Genomic DNA, 26223 nt, shown 5'->3' on the forward strand with positions numbered 1-26223 from the left:
TACTAGAAAATACACTTACTGGGGAGGAAGGGGGGGGGGTAACATCCCAAACACCCCCGCCCCCTGAAGCTACCCCCTGGACGTGAACCGCCAGATGTTAAACAGTTCATGTTTGTGGCATCAGATATGTTTGTTCATACAGATGTTGACAAACATAGGATATGGCAGGACGTTTTTAATACAGAAACGTTGCTGCCAGCATGAAAAGAAAAGGGGGATCTCGAAAAAAGGTGTTAAGTCAAGAAGCCGTTTGCGTAGTTATTCAGTTTGCTGCCTAGGAAGGTTTCCTTGTGCGACAATTGGTCTCTGTGTGTATGTGTGTATGGGGAAATGTACGAGAGTGAGATTGATTGCGCAGGATTAATACAGAGTATTGATAAGACAGAGAAAGCAGCAATCAAATATTGGTGAAACAAGCAAAGGGGTAGGACTATAAAATGACTTGTAGAAAATAAAAAAGGAGTGTGTCTGAAAATTATCACTCGTAAAGTAGTCTGCATGGCAAAGTGTCCCAAAACTGTACCTGCTAAACGCGGCCATCACATGTGCCGTATGTCCACTGTTAAAGGTAGCAGTCTAGAAGAAATCTCTGCCTTGACACTAAGGCATTACGTTGTACAAAAGACATGGGGCATATCAAGATGAGCATTGGTGGTGCAGAGTAGGGCACTTGTTTCATGCACCTTTGGTGCGTAAAGTCAGTTCATCAAGGGTCAGTTGTGCGAAAATAAGAAAAGAGATTACCTAATTGTATTTTTGTGCAAATCACAATTAGCAAATCGCTATTTCTAATGTATGAAACTCTGTTGAGTTTCATTAGCGATTCGTACTAGGTCTCAAAGTACGAATCGCCTCATGAATATTAGCAAGGAAGGTCGCAATTAGGAACCTACTACAATTCGTTGCCATCACGGGGATGGTGGCTGTAATATAGTTGGCAGTCTAGTAGCTGGAGTGGGCGGAGCTAGGTGGGCCGAGGGGAAGAGGAGGAGTCAGGACAGGATGAGGGCAGATAAAGTATGGATAGGAGAGAGGCTGGTGATAAGCTAATAAAGCTCCAGTAATATAAAGAAGAGTGTCTGTATTTATTTGTAGCAGGATGCTACAACTGGCGACGAGGGTGGGATAAGCAAAACCCACAGACCCCAGCACCTCGTGAAAACACCCTGTCCCAAGCAGCAGCCTACATCGAGCTGTAGAGAGTGACTGAACTGCTGCCCCGACTGAAGAGGCCATCAGCAGGCGACCTGGCCCCTCTGCAGACCGTGAGGGAGCTGAGAGGAGTGATTGAAAAGAGCGCTGAAACGATCAGCAACAGAGACTGTCTCGCGCCGAAAACGCGAGCCCTGCCGGATGCGTGTTGCCCAGCATCCGTGAAGAAACAGGAGTCGGGAGCCCACTCCGACCCTGTCCAGCACCCCAAAGTGAATAGAGGGTGCCCGAGTGAAGAGGACGCTGTCCCCGAGAGCCTGCTGCAGAGCGCGATTGAACGCGCCAAAACAGGAGCTTAAAGACCGTCGGAAATAAAACCTCACGCCGATGCGTGCGGTTTGGCATGCTGTCGGCGTGAGAGAGCGGGAACTGCAAAAGTGAGCTGGGAGCCCACCCCAACCTCACCTGATGGCCACAGTATCCAGAGAGGAGTGAATCCTGGCGTGGACGGCCCCTGAAGCCAACCGCCGGTGAGTCCTGAGTGTCCTGAAGTGAATGAGCCTGGAGAGCCATCCTCGTGTATGCCTGCAGTGACGGCGGCCATTTTGAAGTCAAGCGCCTTTGCAGGACAAGACCCTTGACTATTTCGGAGCGGCCATTTTGAGGTCAGGCACCCAGCACAAACAAGCATTGGCTAAGTGAAAGACCAAACAAGCACTGGCGAAGGCCAAACAATCATTGGCGAAGACCAAACAAGCACTGGCGAAGGCCAAGCAAGCATTGGCGATGACCAAACAAGGATTGGGGAAGACCAAACAAGCATTGGCTAAGACCAGACAAGCATTAGCGAAGACCAGACAAGCATTGGCGAAGACCAAACAAGCATTGGCGAAGACCTAACAAGCATTGACGAAGGCCAAACAAGCATTGGCGAAAACCAAACAAACATTAGCAAAAGCAAGCAAGCATTGGTACATGCAAATAAACAAACATTGGTGTATGCAAATAAATAAGCATTGACGAAGACCAAACAAACATTGGCAAAGACAAGCAAGCAAGCATTGGTACATGCAAATAAACAAGCATTGGTACATGCAAGTCAACAAGCCTTGGTATGTGCAAATAAACAAGCACTAGTAAATGCCAAGAAATAGGCATTGGTAAGGCAAATAAATAAGCGTGGATAACGGCGCGTGAACAACAATGAACAAGTCTTGGCAACCAAAACAGAATAAGCACATGCAAACACGAGAGTGAATCAACTAACAAGCACGAGCAACCACAAGAGTGACTTACCAAACATGCATTGACAAAATAAATGTCAGCACGGGTGGAAACGCGAACATTGAGAAACGCAAGTGAATGCGCAGTGGCGAATGTAATGTAGTAACACGTGTCTGTAAAATAAAAGAGGCACAAGCGAACACAAGGACCAAGCAAAGACAACAGCACAATGGAACAACCATAAGCAAATGCAAGAGACAGATAAAGACGACACTGAGCACAAACCGAAGAGCGCCGAAGGGAGAAGAGCTGCTGGGCAGAACTGCAGAAGACCCAGAGGAGGGCAGTCCTACAGAGAACCCCGGAGAGAGTAGAACCATCCAAGTTCATTCACCGGCGCATACTGTGATGGTTACAAAGACTATCAATTTCTAAGCAAACGACAGACCAAAGACCTTGACCAGAATCTCCCTCTCTCATGGCGGGAGGAGAGGTACCACAGCGGGCCACTCCATACGTTGAAGTACCGCCCCCAGCGGTGCAGACTGATGATTGGATCTGGGATCTCAAACGACACTGGTGGCTCGAAGCATTGGAAGATTTCTTAAAAGCCAATGGTGAGCAAAGAGAGAGAAAATGTCTGATACTACTCCTCCATCTGGTGGGTCCTGAGGGCCGATGCCCAATCAGGACATTTTCCAAAGAGAATACAGAAATCTATAAAAGACTCCAAAGGGAGCTCTGTGCCCATCTCAACGCACAGACAGATGTGGATCATAATCGCATGGTTTTCAATACAGCACGGCAGGAACCAGGCGAACCGTTGCCAAATTTCATCACTCGGTTGCAAAGTCTGGTACGAGGCTGCCACTTCAACACTTTTACAAATGAGGATGCGGTTCAACTTCGGATAGTTGAAGGTTGCACAAACCCTGACACAAAGCGCAAGATCCTGCAAGGGCATTGGTCGTTAAAGGAAATCATCAAGAAGGCCGAAATTGGAATGCAAATCAAAGCAAGAGACGGATTGAAGGACGTGCACCTGAGAGCAAACCATGAAGATACCTGGGAAGATAGAACTCAGAAAACAAACAGAACTGAAAGGAGAGAGAGGGAAGGCAGACCAGCAAAAAGACAATGGGAAAGATACAGTGACAAAGAAAGTGACAAGGATTACTCAGAGTCAGATTCCTCAGTGTCCGACTACTCAAAGTCAACCAAGGATTACTCAGAGTCAGATGACTCAGAGTCGACCATCCAAAAGACAATTCCAAGGAGTTATTCACCCCCCAGGAGTTCCTCAAGGAGTCATTCAAAGTATGACACACAGTTCTCTGATGAGGAAAGAGTGTCAAGTGGGACAGATCACACTCCTGGACAAGAGGGCATCCTGCACAACAAGTGGGAGAGAAAGACAAACCATAAAAGAAGGGGTCGCACTGGTCAACACCGGTAGTCGGCGCAGGAACATCAGTCGCCAAGCAGTGAAGACGAGTCCAACGAAACATCTGGCAGGAGAACACATCACCCCCAGATCAGAGGTGTTAGAGCATCAAACAAGCGAGAAGGAGAAACAGGTCGCACAAGACGGACTGATCCTCCACAGCAACGAACCAGAAAAGATCCATGCATCCATGGCTCCCGCGACAACGAAGAAACGGAGAGGAAATTGTTAACTTCAGGCGAGAAGGACAAAGAGGCAAAAGCTTGGGATCAAGCACAAGGAACAAGCACGGGATCATCAAACAACCTCCCAAATAAGACAGCCTTGAAGATGTTCCAACAAAGGCACACGGAGAAGCATCTCAAAGACAATTCAAAGGGGCAGTGCAATTTGTCACGGACTACGGAATTCAAAAATCCATTACCCAAGACAGTTTCAAAGAAACGTTTAAGAAGGAATGGGGAGAAGGATCTCTCTGACGCGGAGTGCACATCTATCCGATCCTGGAAGTCGACAAAAGCCTTCTCTGACCCAGAAAGCACGTCTATGGCCAGGAACTCCTCTGGCCGGAGAGCACGTCTGTCCGATCCTTTAAAAGGGGTATGGCCAGGACCTCCTCTGATTCAGAGAGTGCGTCTGTCCGATCCTGGAAGTCGACAAAAGACTTCTCTGACCCAGAGAGCACGTCTGTTCAACCCCGTGAGTTGACCGAGTCATGGTCCCGACAGCAGCCATGGCGTCAACCACCCGAACGCACCATGGAACCAGACGACATCCTTCCCGTCAAGAGCAACATGTCACACACTAAGGTCTCTGAATACTCAGTCACTCCACAAGACAACCTGTCATGTCAGTCACAAGTATATCCGGACATAGATCAGACACCGTCACCCCTGAAAGGGTCCGCGAGGCTGACTCAATGGACCTACAAAAGGAAAACAGAGACAGTGGACCTTAGTCACCGGACGGGAAGGGACCAGCCAGCCACTCCGCAAGGAAAGCCGGACATGTCAGTAGAGAGAGATCATCAGATGAGAGAGAAACATGCCTATGCACAGATAGCCCACGAGGTCGCCAGACAACCCGAGGCAGTGAATGAGTTATCGACCCAAACCAAGACAGTCTCGTCAGATAACACCGTACTGTCTGGTATACATGACCCTGACTTGGAGGGCAGTGTTGCCCTCGACCGGACTAGACAACAAGAAGTAAAAGTAAATGCGGCGAATGAGTTACCGAATCAAACCCAGACAGTCTCATCAGATAGCACCGTACTGTCTGGTATACATGACCCTGAACTGGAGGGCAGTGTTGCCCTCGACCGGACAAGACAAAAGGAAGTAAAATTAGATGCGGGTGATCAGAAGAGGACCCGGACATTATCCACTCATGAAAGAGACCGAGCATCTGAACCAATAGCAGTTACACCACAGGAAGGAAACATGATGACTGCGGAGTGTGAGAGTAAACCGTTCACAAGCAACGTGGTCAAGAATGCCCTGACTAAGACAATGGAAAGATTGACCACAGCCAAGCTCACCACTGACTCGACACTACTGAGGCTTGAAGAACAGGCTGTCCGCCGACCCGTGTGGTGGATTGAAGAATTGCGAACACTGAAGACATTAAGCTCATTTTGTTAAGAAAGGGGGAGATGTAATATAGTTGACAGTCTAGTAGCTGGTGTGGGCGGAGCTAGGTGGGCCGAGGGGAAGAGGAGGAGTCAGGACAGGATGAGGGCAGATAGAGTATGGACAGGAGAGAGGCTGGTGATAAGCTAATAAAGCTCCAGTAATATAAAGAAGAGTGTCTGTATTTATTTGTAGCAGGATGCTACAGTGGCCTGCTGGGGTCAACAGACCATCATGTCTCTGATTGCTTTTCAATAAAGCAACTTTTTTTAAAAAACACTCAGCCCATTTTCCTTAAAAGAACAAGGTATGCATTTAAAAAGATGAAAGTGAAATGAAAAACATTTTGTGTTGCCAACTATTCTCAAAGGGGACCTCCTTCCTATTTGCAATTGGGTTACCACCATTTTTTAAATGGCAGTAAATGCGAATGTTTTGCAATCACATTGCGGTTGTAAAACATTTGTACATACCATTTCACTTTGGTATTAGGAAGGGACGCCCTCAACACGCCCCTTCCAAATACTGAATCGCAAAACCCAAATCGCAATTTGCTCTTGGTTCATCCTAAAAAGCAAACATCCCGATTCTGTGGATCAGGCAGTTTGCAACCACAAAAATGCTTCGTACATCTAGCCCCAAATCCAATATTTCAATGATTTAGTGCTTTATTTCAGAGAGTACAGTTCAGAATCAGTGTGCAAGATTTGACTCTTTCTGTGTCTGAACAGTACAATATGAAAATAAAGCACTAAGTCAGAGAAATGTTGGGGGGTATCTGAAATAACTTTACACCTTGCAGGCACATTAAACATGTGCTCAGCTCTGGACTGCGGCAGCAAAGCCTATCATGATGATATCATGAATAGCTGCGCTTGTGTAGCGCAAAGACAATGTTTTTATACATTTGTAGCTTCTACCTAGGAATTTCTGTGATTTAGTGCTTGAACTCCAAACAACACCAATCGGTAATAGTAAACAATTGCCTTTCTGAGCTGTGCTATGCATTAACTCTGAGAAATTCTGAGCTATATGTGTTTGCTGTAGACACTGCAAACTAAAAAAGGCGGTTGTCAGCTCTGCGATGCATCAGCACAGCTCTTCATGATACGCTCGCTGAAGTGAATTGATTGGTGAGCAGCTGTGCCTCTAGAGCCTATGCTGCTATGAGGGAATTATAGGTGCAAAGCCCATCACAATCCGCCACTAGGTTATTTTCACGGTCCCCACCACATCCTTTAAAAAAAAAAAAAAAAATATTCATCAAGAATAGCCAATCAATACATTTTACAGAGCAAACTTAATGCACAAAGTTTAAACAATGCATCATTATTTACAGTTTGAAGATCAACAACAAAGAAAAAAGAAAAAAAGGAAGTGGAAAAGAAGAAATCCCTCCAAGAAAAAAAAAAAAGATTAGTTACTGGTCTGCGGACATGTCTTGATATATAATACCTGATACCTTAATGTTATACCAAATCCAATAAAATTACTTACTAGAATCTAGCTATAGCCCTAGTCTACCCCTCCCCTACCTCTCTTCTAGCCTCTGTTTCCATTCTATAGTTGGGGTCCAGATCCTTCTCCCGGCCTCCCTTTTCGCCCTTCCCTTTCTTTCGTATAATGCTTTCTCTAGTGTGTATGTACCCAGGAATCGCGTGATCCATTGTTGCAAAGTTGGTGGGTTTAAATCTTTCCAGATCGTAGCGATGCATAGCCGACTAAGTGTCATTGCTAAATATAAGAACTCGTGATGAGGAGTTTCAATACCCTCCCTTGTTACCCCTAGGATCATGACTTCATCTGTAAGAGAGATAGAGATCCCCAAAGCCTTCTCAAAAAATTGCTCCATTGATCGTTTATACACATCTAACGCTTGGCACGAGGCAAACATGTGTATTGTATCAGCTTGAGTAGATTGGCATCTTGGACAGGTTACCCCATTTGTTCCCCCCCATCGCGCTATTCTTTGCGGTGTATAATATAATTTCAACATGGTTTTATATTGTTGAGTTTGAAGATTTGCTACCCTGCAAATATTTAAAAAAGTCGCTTTGCTCTAAATTATACAGCCGTTGTGCTTGTTCGAAAGTAATTAAGCCAACAGAGCCTATAAGGTCCCCTATAATTTTGACCCCTAAAAGATCCCAGCCCTTCATTACATGTTCTTTTCTTGCTCACCGTACTCAGACTGTCCAGTTGGGCACTTTCCATTCAGCACAAATGACCCTACCATGTGGTGTCCCTCAGGGTTCATCCCTCAGTCCAACATTATTTAATATCTATGTTACTGGCTTAGCCAGGGTCATTAAGGACTGGGGGATGGGCCTAACATCATATGCTGACGATACCCAACTGGTTCTTACCATCAAAGACAACGGTGACAAAGTAGCGGCCAATTTCCTTCAGGGCATGCTAGCTATCAGCAACTGGATGTCAGTCAACTGCCTCAAGTTAAACTCGAATAAAACCAAGGTCATGACATCTGGCAAGCTCACCCCCACCTGGCCCAACGCCTGGTGGCCTTCTAGCTTAGGTCCTCCACCAATCCCAGTAACCAAGGTCAAAAATTTGGGAATTATCATAGACGACAAACTCAACTATGCAGCACATGTTAATTCCATCGTATCATCTTCTTTCTTTAAACTCAAAACCATAAAAAAGATTCTTCCATTCCTTCCCCCCGAGTCTGGTAAAACACTGATCACCTCATTTGTCATGTCCTCAGTGGACTATTGTAACGGACTCCTGGGTAATGCCCAACACAAAATCATTAAAAGGCTGCAGTCTATCCAAAACGCTGCAGCTAGACAACTCTCAGGTACCCCAAAATTCCAACCGATCGCTCACATCATCAAAAAATATCACTGGCTAGCTGTGAAAAACAGAATCAAGTTCCAAGCCCTTTGTATCGCTTATAAAGCCGCACACAACCAAGGTCCTCGATTCCTTACAAAATCCTTTGCCTTCCATGTCCCCAAACAACCACTTCGATCCATGAATTCCTCCATTATGACGGACCCACGCACTAGGACCGTCACATGGGGCGACCGCAGCTTTACGGTGTCAACGGCCAAACTATGGAACTCCCTAGACGCAGACGTAAGGGCTGCTCCCACTCTGACTATCTTCAGACACAAAATAAAGACGTGGCTATTCTGCCAATAAAACCTCTCCCTCTCCTTTCATTCTGTATCATCCATAGCGCCGAGATGCCCTTGGGCTATTGTTTGCGCTCTATAAATTGCATTAATAAATAAATAATAAATAAATAAATAAAATAAAATTTGGTCATGAAATACCACAGGTAGTGATGGATTTCTATATAGGGGGTATAATAGTTCATCCTCCCTAATTTTATTTTCTTCCTGATCGCCGACCAGACTGACATTGCTGCCCCTAAGGTCTTAAACCGTACTTTCTTATAGTAACTTCTTTCATTAAATGAGAGAAGCCACTTGTTAGGGTCTTTGACTAGTAGTTCATATACATCCGGGACCACCTCGCCCCTCCATCTATCCCCAATGTTCCCGCCTAGCAGCCCTCTAATGTATTGTAGAACAGTGGCCCAATAATAAGCTTTAAAGTCCGGTGCCGCTAAGCCACCCCGTTCTCTTGACAAGGATAAGAATTTTAAGCTCCGATGTGTTTTGCCTTTTGCCCAAATAAATTTATTCATGACTCGCTCTAGCTCACTAAACCAGCTATTATTGAATTTTAAGGGAATAGTCCGGAATAGATATAACACCTTTGGCAAGAACAGCATCTTTATTATGTTGCACCGGCCTATTGTTATGAGATGTAGATTATTTAGCCTTTCAAAGTCAGTTTTGGCCTTTTTTATTACTGGATTAAGGTTCTTTGCCACTACCTTTGATAAGTCAGATGTTATTTTAATCCCCAAATAAACTGCTGTCTCCACTATTCTTTGATCCACCATGACTATCTTTTGATTAATTACTATTTGTGTTGTATTCTTGTTTAATTTATACCCCAAAAGATTCCCATAGACTGCTGCTTCATCTTCTATTTTCACTAGGGCCCACGCTGGATCTCTCAATATAATGGCGAGGTCGTCAGCATACCCCAAGATTTTTGTTTCATATCCATTTAGCACTACTGGCAGAAGACTTCCATTTTTCTCTATCCTTCTTATAAACGAGTCTATGTAAAAGGCAAAGAGTAAAGGGGAGCAGGGGCAGCCTTGTCTAGTTCCCCGTCCAATATTTATTATTGGGGGTAAGGGGAATAGGCAGGGATAAAAACTTCAACATATCAAGATATAGGTATGATTAGAGCAATAAAAGCAGGAAGAGGAAGAGTGAATGTAGAAAAAACACTTTTATGCGGATAGTCACAATGAATATATGTGGATTGAATGACGCGAAAAAACGAAGAGATTTAAAAGAATACCTGAAGACAATGTATGCCGATTTGATATGTATGCAAGAAACTCATATTGAGGTATCACAAAAGGGCCTATTAGAGCAACTGGGCTATCAATTATTAGCATTTACAACACAAGGGACAAAGACGTGAGGTGTGGCAGTATTGGCACAGAGAGGATCTGTGGTAGCAAACAGACAGAAAGCAGATGCCCATGGCCGATGGGTTATGGTGGAATGTCAAGTGCAGGGATTTCGTTTTACACTGTGTTCGATTTACGCCCCCACAGTGGACGAGTCGGAGGTCATCGATTATATAAATACACAAATGACCAACTGGCCCTTTCCAATCATAGTATGTGGGGACTTGAACATTAACGGCTTGAGTGGGTTGTGGAAAAATGACCCCGTAAGATTCTTAGGTCGAAAGAAGAAAAGCCATAGGGCTTTAATACAACTGATGCAAGATAATGGGCTTGTTGACATTTGGGAACAGCAAAAAACTATTGGGAGGGTAGCACCTATTATTCTGCCCCACATAAAGCTCTAGCAAGGCTGGATTATTTTTTGGTATCACCTTCGTTAATATCTATAGTCAACAAGCTTCCACGGGTGATGTCAGATCACAATCCAATTATATTGGATGTATCTATACCAAATAATCAAAAACAAGAAACAAATTGGACATTTGAAAGAGCTCTGCTACAGGATCCTAATTATGTTGGTCGGATGAAAGAATGGACCAAAACGTTCTTTGAGATAAATAGAGGGACTGCCTCCCAGGCAGTAGTGTCGGATACTCTGAAGTCCGGCATAAGAGGGGAGACAATCAGCTACTCTATCAAATGGAGTAAGACAGAGAAATAGGTGGTCGGGGGAAAGCTGAGGGCAGTTGCTATTATTGAAGGAGAACTTAGCGGAGCAATTAGAGCAAAGCGGGACATCACAGGAATAACACCTAAATTAGCTATAGCCAAGGCAGCAGAAGGGGAGGTATTTGCGTCTAAGGCAGCAGGGAAATATCTGTCCTGGAAGAAAGATCAATATGAGTATAGTGAGCAGATTGGCCGTATACTAGCTAGACGCCGTTCATGCAAAGACTCCCTTGTGCTGAGATAATTTACTCCTTTACCGAAAGAAAGGATAGGTTGTGACTCGATTTTACGAAATTTGGATATGAGAGCCCCGTTATTCTGAGGAATATATACAAAACGGAGGAAAACGTATTTTGACAAGGCAACACTACACACATTAATATGTGTTTAACTTAGGATAATTCAAGTTCTGATCACCCCTTGGTTTCGCCAATATTTTGATAAAAGATAGACAATCGCCCTGACGAAGTCCATAAGCTGTAAAAGTTAGGACGAATCACGTGTTGGCAAAGCAAAAGAGAATGGAAAAGTACTGAGTGACTGAAAAGAAGAAATAAAGAAGAAGTTTTGAAATATATTGGAATTACCTTCTATTCATTCTATAATTTTTCTGTGTTGGTCTATGGATTGATTCTGAGATGAGTTTCTAGTATTGCTCAGGAGGAGAATTTGGTTGTGTTTGTTTAATAGACAGACTTTGTTTGTCTATACTTACAGTTGTAGGCAGGGACTGTATCTCAGCCTTAGAGCATATGCTAGACGAATAAAATTCTTGATAAATACAAACACTATAAGCACAAAATCCCCTCTTTTTTTTCGTAAATTAACTAGCTATTCTAACTCGTCAGGCAGCTACTAAAGGGGATATATCGGAGATAAGGTCTGAGACAGGGGTCATAGCAACAACACCAGCTGAGATATGTGTAATCTTCCAGGATTTCTATCAGAAATTATATAATCCAGATGAAAGGGCAGACAGTAGTGAAATAGAAGGATATTTAAAGAGCGCTACATAAGAGAAGGTAACAATGGAGGATAAAGGGTTTCTGGAAGGCACTTTTACTTTGGAAGAAACGCAGAGAGCAATTAAGGATTTACCTACGGGGAAAGCAGTAGGTCCAGACTCCATCCCATTGGAATTTTATAAAAAATTCCTTCCTTATGTAGAAGAAGACTTTCACAAATTGATGATGAATATACAAATGGGGGCGGTACCCCCTGAATCCTGGGGGGAGGCAACTATGGTGGTTTTTCTCAAAATGGACAAACCCTCGAATGACCCTGGGTCTTATAGACCAATAAGTTTAATGAACAGCGATGCAAAAACTTTCTCTAAGATGCTGGCCAATAGGCTGAGTATGGTAATAGGCAAGGTTATTTCTCCACGACAACACAGGTTTATTCCTGGTAGGGGCACGGCAGAGCATATTAGAAGAGTGCTTAAATTATTTGATGGCAGGGCAGCCTCACGAGATCCTATGGCGTTAATATTGTTAGACGCCGAGAAAGCCTTTGATAGGGTCGCGTGGAGCTTCCTTTGGGCAGTATTAAAGAAACTTAACCTGGGGGATGGCTGAGTTAGAGCCCTAAGGGCATTATATTACAATCCAAGGATAAAATTAAGAATCATGGGGGAGATGAGTGGTCCTCACCACATCCATTATGGTGACCTATTTTTTACATAGTGCCCACCTCTGGCCCCCACTATCCCCACTACCCTGCATACACATTCTATTTGGTTCCCTTTTTGCTCGTTTTACTTATACCAAGTACATTGCGAAAAGAAATGCATAAGGTACATTCTGGGTGTGTGCTTGGTATTACCTCCTTATCTGTCTTTCTCTCACAGTCCTTACTGAATGAGTGAGCTTCCATCCCCACAAACATTGATTGCCTTGCCAGCCCAAAAAATATACCCAAGATGGTGATTGCCATCACTGAAGGCCATAGGAAAGGCCCACACTGACATCACTTCCTGTTTTCTCGTTCTGTAAATATGGATGTCAACCGTACCTGTGATTGCTTTTATTTAAAGCAATCTTTTTTTTAAATGCAGCCCTTTATACTTCAAGGAAAATGGAATGTGCCCAAAAAAGGTTTTCAGTTTCGTTTTATATGAGTAGGCAGTGGTGCAAGAGAATTATAAATATTGCTGTGGCCAGCAAGAGAAACTCCAGTTCCTCCTAAATTTCCACTGTTGGAGGTAGATGACGTCCTTTGGGACCCATGACCATGAGGAGCTCAGGGGATGCTTTTTTATTAGCAACTAAACTGACTGATGTTCTCTAGCACCACAGAGAGAATTAGTGTTTGATCCTCCAGCTCCTACTCCTGAGGAAGACTTTGTCTCACAGTAATCCTCATCAGGAACCTGAGTCCTTACCTCTCCACAGAGTAGTTAGCAAAGTACTTGCCCATGAGTGGAAAGACTTCTTGCCAGAGGATATCCTCTGGAAAACCTTGCAGAAGAGCTCCCCACCACAGTTAAGGTGGATAATCTGATTGCCAGACTAGCAACTCAAGGCACAGTTATTTCAGAAGATGAACTGCCTTCTGTTACAGTTTACAGAAAGATTTATATGGCCATCAAGAGAGCTTGTTCAGCATGAAATTGTGTTGTTTGGACAAATCCATATACCACATACACCGTGCAGTCCCTCCTTTGAGACTTCAAGACTCTTGCTGATCAAATGAATGAAGGAGCAGATTGTTCTTCAGTTTTGATCATTATGGATCAGGAAGTCTGCTTTCTTTCGGACGTATCTTTGGATAACCTTTCCCTTTGAGGAGCGGCTGCTGCAGAATTCACTGGGACACGAAGGCACATCTGTATGCACTGTTTGAGATCTAATGATTCCCAGAAGACTGTCTTAATGAAACCTTCCTGTGCATGCTTTAAAAATTTTGGTCCACATCTGGAAGATCTACTTAAGAAAATAGCTGAAAACTAGAAGTTTATGGCTCCCTCAAGATCCTTTTCCAGAGGGAGAATGTCCGGTCTAGGGGCGAAGAGAGGAGGTTGTCAGTTCTTTAAAGGCAGGGACAGAGGGTTAAAGCTGGGACTCCCATGTTGTTGATAGAGCATAGTTTCACCAGACAGCAACCCAACACCTCCACTCCACCACAGAGCCCCCAAAAGCCTGCCTTTGCCCAGGTGGGGGCCAGGCTGCTAAATTTCAAAGATATGTGGTGAACAAAGCTGTCGGCTCCTTGGGCATTTGAAGTAGTGTCAGTGGGTTTTCCAGTTTTCTTTGTCCAGTCATCCTCCTTAGCACTTTCATTAAACAGCACTGCCACATTGTCCAGTGCAACAGCAAACTCTGCTCAAGGGAATACAATCACTTCTGGAAAAGGAAAGGCGGCGATTATAGAAGTTCCTCACAAAGAAAAGTTCCAGTGTTTTTATTCAATCCCCTATTTCACCCAGTTCTCAACATCAATGGTGTCCACAAATACATCCCGCACCAGACTTTCAAAATGGTGTCCCTGTAAACCATTATGCCTCCTATCAGCCAATTAGATTTCCGTTGTTCCTTCAATCTAATGGATGCGTATTTGCACATTAAAATACACCAAAGCTCTGAAATGTTTCTCTGATTTGTTGTCACTGGTGCCATATTAGGTCTGAGAAATTATCTTTTGGGATTTCTTCGGCTTCTAGAGTCCTCACAAAAATCATGGCTCTTGTGGTGGATATTCTTCATACTGTTGATATGCAAGTTTACCCTTATTTGGAATATTTGTAAATTGCCTTTCCCTATTTTACTAAGGCAGAGATGGATATTCAAAAGGTCTCTAAGGTTCTCCAGGATTACATTTTTTTTACTCAACCTAAAATATTCCCACATTTTATCAATTCAGAACTTTTCTTTTCATATGGGCGTTATTGCAGCCCAATCTAAGATAAGTGGCTCAAATTCAAGACAGGAAAAGGAGACCTATGTTTCCTCTTTCTTCTATTCTTTCCAGTTTCAACAAGAACCTGACTTAGGAATCAGGTGGATATGACCTCAACCTTGAGTACAGTCCATTGGAGCTAGCTACACTAGTATCATGTTGTCCATCATCTTCTCTGACTTTAGAACCCAACATCAGGGGAGTACAAGACTTTGGTTCCTGTAACTCCAGATATCAGAAAGGATCGTCATTGGTGGCTGGAGCCTGCCAATTGAACAAGATTTATGCTCTACACTCTCTACCTGTCCTAACTGTCTAGACCAATGGTAGCAAGAGTGGTTGGGTTGCAGTGTTTGCGGAACACAAGGCTCAAGGGAGCTGGCCAATCTATCAATTGACTGTTATATCCAACTGGAGGAATGTCACGGCTGTGCAAACGGGTCTTCTTTCCTTTTATCCCTTAATCCACTCTCAGGTACTCTGTGTCCAGATGGACAACCAAGTTGTCAAGTCATACATAAATTGCCAGAAGGGAATGAGATCTTGAAGTCTAGTGCTCTTTCCCAGAGAGATTTGCCTTGGGCGGAGCAGAATCTTGAGTGTTCTTACAGTGGTTCAACCAGCAGCTTTATACACTTCAATGACTGCTTCAAAAAACAAGTTAAAAGCTCTTGCAAATTGAGAACAATGAGAAAACCCGTCACAGACATAGCTAACCAAACACGGTGACCCCAGACCCAAAACCCAAAAACCAAGCCAAGAATGCATTTGTGGGGTGTCTCACATCACAAACTCCCCACCAAAGCTATGCCCTTTCCCATCCTACTTGGATCTGGTGATTTTCCCTTGTAAATCAAGACTATGGGCATGTACCACACAATGACCGGGAGTCCCTGCCAAGGGTCTGGCTTGATTATAAGAGTCCATACACCAAGCCAAGCCATGACAATGGTTGGCATATATATTGTGCAACAAACGTAATGTATAAATTAGCCCTGGGCGGAGTTGGCGGAGTGGGGCTTCGCGGAGCTACGCGAAGTGGGCGAGAAACTACGCCCACCTCCGCACTCCGCGTAGCCCCACTCCGCAAAACCACTGGCCGCCAGCCCCGCCACCCGCCTCCCTCCCGCCCTCCCTAAATACTTTCAAATAAAGGAATGAAATAATTTAAAAAGCACTTACCTTGCCGCCGCTGCCCGCCGCGTCCCCGGGGCTCGCTATCTTCCGTCTTCTTTAGTAATGCGCATGCGCGGGCGGCCGCGCATGCGCATTTTCTCGTGAAAATGCGCATGCGCGGCCGCCCGCGCATGCGCATTACTGAAGAAGACGGAAGACGGAAGATAACGAGCCCCGGGGACGCGGCGGGCAGCGGCGGCAAGGTAAGTGCTTTTTAAATTATTGCATTCCTTTATTTGAAAGTATTTAGGGAGGGCGGGAGGGAGGCGGGTGGCGGCCAGCTACGCTCCGTCTGCGGAGCGTGCGTAGTGCCGCCTGGCTCCGCCAGCTCCGCAAAATGCGGAGTAGGCGGCACTTCGCACACTCCGTGCACGGAGCGTAGCTGGCCGCCCACCCCTAGTATAAATATGATAGTCTCCTCAAAATTCAAATAGAGTCTTTCCTTAACATGCAGATGCTTTTTACCTTAGTACATCAGATGATATCACTCTCAGACAGACATTTATTAAAGTGATAGGTTTTTAACATGAACATAGAAACATTAATGCCCCCCCCCCTCCCCATCGGCAATGCCATAAGTGAATGAAGAAGCAAGTCAGTAGCCATGTATACCCTAAAAGTGGCCTGGTTTATTGTTATATATTGTTAAACTAAACATAAGATTTGCTTGTATAGAACACATTCAGAACTCAAGTATTAAAAAGTGCTCTCATGTGTGATAATAAAGAAAAAGGAGCCTCTGTCAACTAAAATGTTTGAATTCAATCACACAATTTGGACAAGCAGAGAAGCCGATATTGATTTCATGTTATCTGGTTTCACATTACAGTTTCTAAATAGGAGGTCCTCCATAATATTTAAAGTTTTTACATTTTATTTCAGCCTCATTTAGCTAAGTGGGGATACAAAATGGGTACTGTGATAATCCTTGTTAGGCCCTACTACAAGACCTAGAATTTTGCTTTGCCATCCGTATTGTTGCTTACATTTGTAATTTTGTGACTGTGTTCCTGATGGTTGACTTGCTGGGAATCTTATATTCAGTACATCAGGGCTGTGTTGCTCACAGTGAAAAGCAAACGATAAAGGGTACGATCGGGATAGGTTAGCTAGTAAAACTATTTCTGAAGCCATAGGTCTGATCTCTTTATTATGAAACGGTATGGCAAAGGAATTAGGCTTGGCTTGATTATTGTAAAACTAATTTGTTAAAGCCAGTAGTCTTTCAAAGGAGGATTGTTAGTACACTGTGTTACTGGCTTAGAGAGGAATTTTGTTACATGATATTTTACAGATTATCACATTAGGCAAGCGTTTTGATGTTCGTCATACCCTGGGTCCAACCCTGGGGGTAGAAGATTTTCAAAGACCTTGTTAGACCCTTTTAAGAGGGGTTGTATTTTGTTTTGCCAACTGTAATTTTGTACATTTACGAACTCCTTCCTACCTCCGATTGCTTGATGTAGACATTGGAGAGCTGGTCTCTGTTGTCACTGGTCTTGTTTGTTTATCATTCCTGTGTGTTATTAGTTAGAGGGGATGACTACTAACCTCAAGTAATAAACACACTTGTTAGGGTGAACCGCTCAAGTCACTAAATTACCCCCTGGAAGCTATGGCACAGAGCAGACAGTCTTAACTTAGAGGCACTATGCAAAGTATTTATGCTGCACCAAAACAGTAATAAAGTCAATACACAACCCAAGAAAATTCCCTATTTAGAATTATAGGGCCTCATTTATGAAAAGTGACGCATCGCTGCGTGAAAACAGCGATGCGTCACTTTTCACTGCGCACTCCTTGCGACACCAATGATGCGTCATATTTAATGTATGACGCATCATGTCGCAAGGACTTACAGATACGTCAGTATTTCTGACGCATCTGTAAGCGCAAAAGTGACGCGTTGCTGGAGTGTGTCACAAAAGTGACGCAACTCCAGCAATGCGTCCTTTCACATGGGGAAAGCCCCATGTGAAAGGGCTTGCGTCAGTCTTACGCCTGCTGTGAGGCAGGCGCAAGATTTTGACGCAACCGCATCCTAAAAGTGACGCAGTGAAATCTCATAGATTTCACTGCGTCACTATTACGAGGCTTTTTGCGGGGGAACGCCCCCTTTGCATACATTATACCTGACGCAGGCATAATGTGGCGCAGGGGTTTAAAAAGTGACGCATCTACCTAGATGCGTCACTTTTTAAATATGGCGCAACAAGGCGCATGTTTTACGCCGCCGATGCGTCACAAAAAGTGACGCATCCGCAGCGCAAAACTGACGCAAGGCCTCATAAATGAGGCCCCTAGAACACTGTGACTTGGCTCATTTTGACCTCTTCTATTTCTATCATGAGATCGTTTGCAGATTTTTACATTTATTTTAGTAGAAAGTGTAAAGTTTTTGACAACTGCAACAGTGTTAGTAAGTATTATGCCTGCCTCCTATCTAGGCTGACATATTTTTTATTGTTTTTATTATGGTCACTTCCATAACATCATGGATGCTTACAGTGGAAAGTGACATGTTTTTACTGTTTAGTTATAGGAGCATATCATTTATAGGTAAATTGAGATGATATATGTATTGCCATAGTTGTTTAGTTGTGTTGATGCTTCAGTGTCCGTAAGTCTGTTTTATGTTATTAATGAGATAAAATTGGTGATTAGATACAATAAACACCCTGGTATTTGCCCATTAATGAGAGGGGCTTCACACTATCACATCGTGCGTCACCCTGGTTTGCAGGAGAAGTGTGGCTCAGGGGTTAGAGGCGGCAGACCCAGAAGCTGAGATCGGTCCTGGACCAGGGTTCAATTCCCCGCCTCGGCGGGTCTTGGGCTAAAAAATTCCACAGACTCGATAATTCTCGTTCCGGTGCTTACTCGACTCACGGGTTCACACTCTGTGACTCTGGGCAATAGCTTGCTTTATTTCCACTATGGCCCCTCGCGGCGGGATGCCTGGCTTTCACCTTGTGGATACCCTGCCAGGGTTATCTCACAGGGGAATACCAGGACGGGTCCCCAAGGCAAGCGCCTTGATGCCTTTGGGTGATACGTGCGCTATATAAATCGCAATACATTTACATTTGCAGCGACCACCAGCCCCAGTCAAGGCTGTTCCGGGAGAGGTACCAAGAAGTGGCCTCCAGTCTTACACTCTTTATCAATAGCTAAACTCCTATATTATTTACAGAGGGAAGGCATGCTGTGCGACCCATCTTAAGAAACTCGATTTATAAGCTTGATTTTCTCTGCTTCCGCTGAAATTTAGCATTTTGCGTAGAAGTAGCAAAAGGGTCATTGGATGCTAGGAGCTTGGTAACTATGTTAGGCATGTTCATATTGTTTTCACTTGATATGTTGGACATTGCCGCTTTTATTTTTTTATTTTGTGTGGTTACTTTTCATATTTTATGACTTATGTTTCAGAAATAAACATTTACATTTCATTCACCATTTCTCCTTCTATTTTGAGTGTGTTATTCATTTCCCATCAGAGTTCCACTGTGTCCCTGGATTCATCTAGTGGGACTAATCGTGACTAGAAAACAATTCCTGTACAGTACTGCTCAGTGGGTTGTCTATGGGTAGCAGCCCCACTGGATTTTCAATTTTTATTGGTGCATTGAATGGGGTATTTGCACCAGAGTGTTTGAAAGCTGACTTCTACTGCCTGGGTGTCAGATCATGACAATTGGTGCCCAACACTGTGCGCTTGGACTATCTGAATTCTTGAATATTTTTTCATGACACAAACAAAAATCAATTATCACAAACATACAGAATGGCCATTCTAATATTGGTCCCTTCCTTCAGGTTAAATAGGAAATCCCAGTTTACTGTAGGTTTGTGAAGCATGACTCTTAAAAGATTGTTTCACATTCAGTTTTTTCTACATTTTGGATCTTATGTTTATTGAATCTGTTCAATAACATTGGTAGCTCCTGTTGTGATAGGAGTAGATTACAGGGCATCAGTTACAGATCATCTGAAAGACAGGGGGGTCCCCTACCTAGATGGTTCAGTACAGGCCTAAAAAAAATACATTGTACTAGACCTGCAGGTCTAGTAACTTGTGTAATCTATCTGACCTAACTATAATGTATTTAACCCATAAACTGGTCTCATTATGTCACCCTACCCACATATTTTATTTTGCAGAGACACCTTTTTCTTCATTATCACATATAATAGCACCTTCCAATATGTCAGTTCATTATTCCTGGTGTACGAAATAACCTATTTTGTTTGGTTTAATAGACTAAACGTTTGCTCCAAGCATAATAAGAATCTAGCCCACATATAGGATACACATGACCCCTGACTTGCTTCTTAGTTCACTAGCAGCATTGCCATCAGGGCAGGGGCAGGTATGTTCTCAGTTCATCTTTAATAACTCATGTTGAATACATATATGAAAAAAGCATGGGGTGGTAGTGCACTGTCATTTACAGACAGCACATTTCCCATTGAAATGACCAAAAACTTTCCCTCTAGCATGCAGTTTTACTTACAACTAAACAGTATGTAGACAATAGTCTGTGGAAATGTGGTTTCAACAAACATATTTATCATTTGCACATCACCAAATAAAGTGTTCTGATTTGTTTTCATCCTATTTAATTATTTTTTTCTCATCTCACAGAAACACAAAACAATGGCTTTTATTACTACTGAAATTAATTTTGAAATATTTGTAGTGCACTTTGTATTTATTAAAAGTCTGTTACAATAAAAAACTGACATCCTACAATGTTTCGTTTCACACTTTTTACACAGCAAACTTATCAGACAGTTCACTTTACAAAGTCCTCCAACATTGCAGTCAGAGACAGAAAACACATTTTAGATGTAAAGTGACTTTTGACCTCAGTCTCTCAACACAGAATAAATGTGACATGATAAAAACAAGATTTAAAGTCTTCTTTGATGCTCCTTCACTTTGTGAATAAATAGAACACCTGTTATTTGTCAGCTTGCCAGAAGGGGTGAGTAGGCCCAAAATATAGCTTGACCTGATAAAATCTGACTCGCCATAGTGAGTCGGTGAGTAGCTTTGTTGAGGCCTTATTGTTAGAGTTTGACCCTATCAATGCTAATAATAGGCATTTCCACATATACAAAGCTACAGTGGTGCCTGCACAATGCCAAGCATATTGTGACTTGGAAATCCATTTCACCTACCAAGAGCACCACAATTTATTTGGTGGTCACTTGACAGACACACACATCAGTATGTCAGACAGGGTCCACTTAGTAATGATGGGTCCCCCTTGCCCATATTGGCTAGATATACCCCTTTTCTTAATCCAGGAAAACAGAAGGCTAGGGTGTAACATATTTACAAAATCAGACAGTAGTTTTAAATAGGAGAATCAGACAATATGTACTGCAGGACCTGCACTAGAGGCACTGGTTGCCTTACAGGCAATCAGTCCCCAGACTATAATTAATCAAGCAATCAGGGCAATTATAAGTGTGCTACTCACCCATGAGTGTCACAAGGCGCTGGGGGTGGAGGGGTAGGTAAAGCAGCTCTGTTCAGTCAAAGAGCCAGGTCTTGAGTGTCTTCCTGAAGATGTTCAGGGAGGGGGCCCGTCTGATGTTGAGTGGGAGCTTGTTTCAGGTCTTGGCTGCGCCGTAGGAGAAGGTTCTTCCACCTGCTCTGGCTCTGCCGATGTGCAGGATTTCAGCAATGGCGAGATCGGTGGATCGGAGGTTTCTTTTGGGTACGTGGAGGTTGATTCTCTCATTGAGGTATTGGAGTCGGGTGTTATGGATACATTTGTAGGCATGGGTGAGTATCTTGAATGTGACTCTCTTCTGAACAGGGAGGTAGTGGAAGTTTTGTAGGTGTTGGGTAGTGGGATGTCGAGTATGAGTCTGACTTCGGTGTTCTGCATGGTCTGGAGTTTGCGCATAAGAGACTTGTTGATCTAGGCATAGATGGCATTGCCATAGTCCAGTCTGCTGGTGATGAGCGTGTGGGTGACAGCTTTCCTTGATTCATGGGGGAACCACTTGAAAGTCTTTCAGAGGATTGAGAGGGTGTTAATGCAGCTGGAGGCGACAGCATTGACCTGTCGGGTCATGGAGAGGGAGGAATGGAGTATAATGCCAAGGTTTCGGGCGTGGTTCGTGGGTGTGGCGGGGGGCTGCTGAGGGTGTTGGGCCACCAGGTGTCATTCCAAGCTGAGGGGAGGGCCCGAGGATGAAGACGTCAGTCTTCTCCGAGTTGAGCTTAAGGCAGTTTCTGCTCATCTAGGATGCAACGTTCTTCATTCCTTCCTGAAAGTTGAGTCTGGTGGTGATTGGGTCCTTGGTGAGGGAGGGAGAGGATGAGCTGGGTTTCATCAGCGTAGGATACTATGCTGAGTCTGTGCTTTCTGAAGATGGCGGCAAGGGGGCCATGTAGATGTTGAAGAACATGGGGCTGAGCAATGATCCTTGGGGCACTCTGCAGTTTATTTCCGTAGGTTCGGAGATGAAGGGTGGTAGTCTGACTCTTTGGGTTCTGCAGGTGAGGAACAAGCAGATCCAGTTGAGGGGGGTACCCTGTATGCCGGCTTCATGGAGTCTGGTGGTGAGTGCGGTGGGAGATAGTGTAGAATCTGCGGAGAGGTCGAGTAGAATCAAGTAAGCTTTGTGTCCTTGGTCAAGGAAGGTATGGATGTTGTTGGTGGCTGCGAGTAGGGCAGTTTTGGTGCTGTGGTTCAGGGATGTGGAATTCCTATAGCCCAGGTCATATTGTTTGGGGTCAAGGGCAGCAAGTTTTAATGTGTATTTTGTCCTTGGGACAAGTAGGCCCAACCCCCTGCAGCACAAACCCTTTGCCTGCCAGTTTGCAGTACCACATTAAAGGTCAGGGAAGGGCACTGCCTGCAGTTAAGTTAATATGTGTGTGCATATGTCAATGCTGTTCAAATTTGTATTTATGGTTCATTAATTTAAAGCCTTTATTATTAGGGTGAGCTCTCTAAGTAAATGTAAATTCTGATTGCACTACTGACAGTCGTTCCAGGATAAAAATGTATACACACGGTTTCAAAGTTTAGGAATATGAGGCTATGTATAATGCTCCCAGAATGCTCTATGATTAGATGCAAATATTTGCAGAAGCTTGAAAGCAATATTAATGATTCTTACCAATCAATATAAAATGTTCCTAAATGAAAGTAGGGAAAAAAAAACATTTTGCTAAACTACTATCAAATTTCAGGTACCATTTCTTTGCAGCATCATTTAGTAAAATGTGTTGATGCATGCTAGTATTTCCCAAAGATATTCATATTGGAAAATCAGAGTAACCAGTATCAATAAGATTATAGAAAACATAAAAATAAACAAGCATTTGCAAAGCCAGTAGGTCTGAAATTGCTGGTCAGTGTTTTAGTTTTAGCAATGCGTGACTTGTTTTGGCATGGCTTTTGTAAAACCTTATTGATGTGAGAGCTGCCGTGCCCTCACCATTATAACAAACATTGCCAAAAGCAAAATAGTTTTTGGTCTCAAAAAGCACACACTGCCAAATTAGTTATTGGCACTGAACAAAACTATTTTGTGTGCAGATATGCTCCTTGTGAAAGAGTAGAATGCTGTCACTCACAGTGAAGCCAGCCAATACAGAGGAGAGAGAGAGAGCATTTTAATAAACCCAAATGGTCATGGTTAAGGCCAGACAAAATTATGGGGCCAATTATTAAAGAAAGTCTCAAAAGTGCACCTGTGGTATATGTACTTGCATTAAATTTAGCTATATGGTTTTCGCAAATTCACAAGAATTTACAGAAGTAGGACAAGAAATTGTACTCCTAGAAAATATTTGTGAACTGCATTTTAGAATGAGCAATATATGCATGTGTAGATTTGCTAATGCGAAAACCTGAGTGTTTGCAAGTTAATTTTCCCTCCAACCACTTTTTTCCTAAGGTTTTGTCTGTCATTATCAGGAGTACATTTCCAACAATTTCTCAGTATGGGAAAAGATTAGAGAAGTGTTGTTGAAAACCCTTAAACATGCAGGTTAGTAGGTCATTATCAGGAGTACATTTCCAGCATTTCTCAGTATGGGAAAAGACTAGAGAAGAGTTGTTGAAAACCCTTAAACATGCAGGTTAGTAGGTCATTATCAGGAGTACATTTCCAGCATTTCTCAGTATGGGAAAAGATTAGAGAAGAGTTGTTTAAAACCCTTAAACATGCAGGTTAGTAGGTTTGACAGACTCAAAAGGGCATTCCAGCCCTGAAACTATTGCTTACCCACTACCTTCAGTCCCAGTATGTAGATCTGCCGAAACATGGCAACATAAAGGGATTGCTAGTATTCAAACACTGCCATGGTATGAGCCCTGTCATAATCAGAGAGGCTATATAAGAGCTCTTATATAATGAGATTGCTGCCATAATTTGTCGCCGCACTACATGGCACAAAAGGGACAAGTGGATTTTGTTACAGGACAAGTAGATTTATGAAGCAACCTGCCCCATGGACAAGTAGATATTTTAATAAATTCCACACCCCTGGTGGTTGCTGTGGAATCCAGATTGGGAGTGGTCCAGGATGGAGTTTTCTTATATGAATTTGGTTAGTTGTGTATTGACAGTTTTTTCTGTGACTTTGTCCGCAGAGGAGCGGAGGGAGATGGGTCGGTAGTTCTTGAGGTTGGTGGGGTCTGCTGAAGGCTTTTTGAGCAGGGGTCTGACTTCTGCGCGATTCCAGTCATCAGGATAGGCACCGTCCTTGAAGGTGGTGTCGATGGTGTGTCATAGTTCGGGTGTGATGGAAGTGGTGGCTCTGTGGAAGATGTGCAGGGGCAGGGGTCCGTGAGGGCCCCTGAGTGGATGCCTTTCATGGTGGGGGAGGTGTCTTCGGTGGTGACTGGGGTCCAGGAGGAGATGGTGGCCTCGCTGGCATTGCTGGAGCCAGAAGTGGGATCGGAGTTGGGTGTCTGGTCATTAACGTTGTCATAGAGTGCCTTGATTTTCAGATGGAAGTGGGATATGAGCTTGTCGCAGAGGTCCTGGTAAGTGGTGATGTCCGTGGTTTCGCTAGGGGGTTGGGGAATTCCTGGATGACGCTAAAGAGTTGCTTGGAGTTGCCGGCACTGGCGAGGATCTTTTGGATGAAGGTCCTTTTGGTAGATCTGATGCCTTGGTGGTATTCTGTCATGGTGTTTTTGTGGGTGGTGTGGTCTTCTGGCGTTTTGCTGTTTCTCCAGTTCTTCTCAAGATGTCTACAGGTGCGTCTGGATTCTTGGAGGTCGTCGGAGAACCAGGTGGCTTTTCTGGGGCGTTGTCTAATGGGTTTGGGTAGGAGTGTAAACTTGTCTGCGCAGCGTCGGTCGGTGGGGTGGGGGTGTCTCGGATGAGGGTGGAGTTGAGTTGTTCCTCAGTGACTTTGCTCCTGTTCCTACGTGTGGGGCGCTGTACTGGTTTTGGTGGCGAGGGTTTGTCGACGTGGAAGTGAACGCAGTGGTGGTCTGTCCAAGGGGGTAGCGTGGTGTGGCTGAAGTGGATGTTGTTACCTCCAGTGAAGATGAGGTCAAGGGTGTGTCCTGACTTGTGGGTGGGGGTGGTGACAAGCTGTTTCAGTTAGATGTTGGCGAGGCTGTCCAGGAGGGTGGTGGAGTTGGGGTCGCTGGGGTTTTCGAGGTGGAAGTTCAGGTCTCCTATGAGTATGTAGTCCATGGAGGCGATGCCGTGGGGTGCAATGAGGTCAGCGATGGTGGTGGCGAAAGAAGCAAGGAGTCCGAGGGGCTCTGTAGGTGAAGGTACCACAGAGTGAGGTTCTGGAGGTGGTCTGAATCTGGAAGTGGAGGTTTCAGTGATAAGGAAGGAGTCCTTCGTGGTGGAGGAGGAGAGTCGGAGGGAGCTCTTGTATATGATGGTGATTCCTCCTCCTGGGCGGTTGGGGCAGTCCTGCCTCTGTATCTTGTATCCGTTGAGGATGGCGGTAGCGAAGTCGGGCACGGAGGAGGCGTTGGTCCAGGTTTCTGCAAAGAAGGCTACGTCTGGCGAGAGGGTGTCGAGGAAGTCCCAGATCTTTACTACATGTCTGTGCAGCATGCGCACGTTGAGGAGTATGTACTTAAGGTTTTGGTGATGTCGGTGTTCGGTGTGGCTGAGTGGGTGCTGTTTGTGGTGAAGGAGAGTCTGCAGTTTCGGCAGGAGAACTGGCCGTGGGTGGTGTTTGGCATCGACAGCTGGCAGTTGTTGTTCCTTCTGGGGTTGAGTGCGAGGAGGGCAGCTGGGTCATAGTGGTGGAGTGTCAGAGATGCAGGGTCTCTGCCACGGGTCGCGGACAGGCGCAGCGGGCTTGCATTAGGCGGGCCTTTGGTGCACCAGTGGCGTACTTGCTGCGTGCAGCCACCATTAACAAAAGAGGGAAGCGCAGCTGGGAGCAGGAAAACTGGCAGGGGGTAGGGTCCGCAAAGGCAACA

General features: G+C 44.3%; 1 protein-coding gene across 1 annotated transcript in view; it reads left to right on the forward strand.

The window, feature by feature from the left end:
- The window catches only part of LOC147724772 (lymphocyte antigen 6E-like), a 73407-nt gene that overhangs the window by 548 nt on the left and 46636 nt on the right, over positions 1–26223 (forward strand). The window lies entirely within an intron of this gene.

Source organism: Lissotriton vulgaris, chromosome 4_1, assembly GCF_964263255.1.
Source record: "Lissotriton vulgaris chromosome 4_1, aLisVul1.2, whole genome shotgun sequence".
Lineage (NCBI taxonomy): Eukaryota > Metazoa > Chordata > Amphibia > Caudata > Salamandridae > Lissotriton > Lissotriton vulgaris.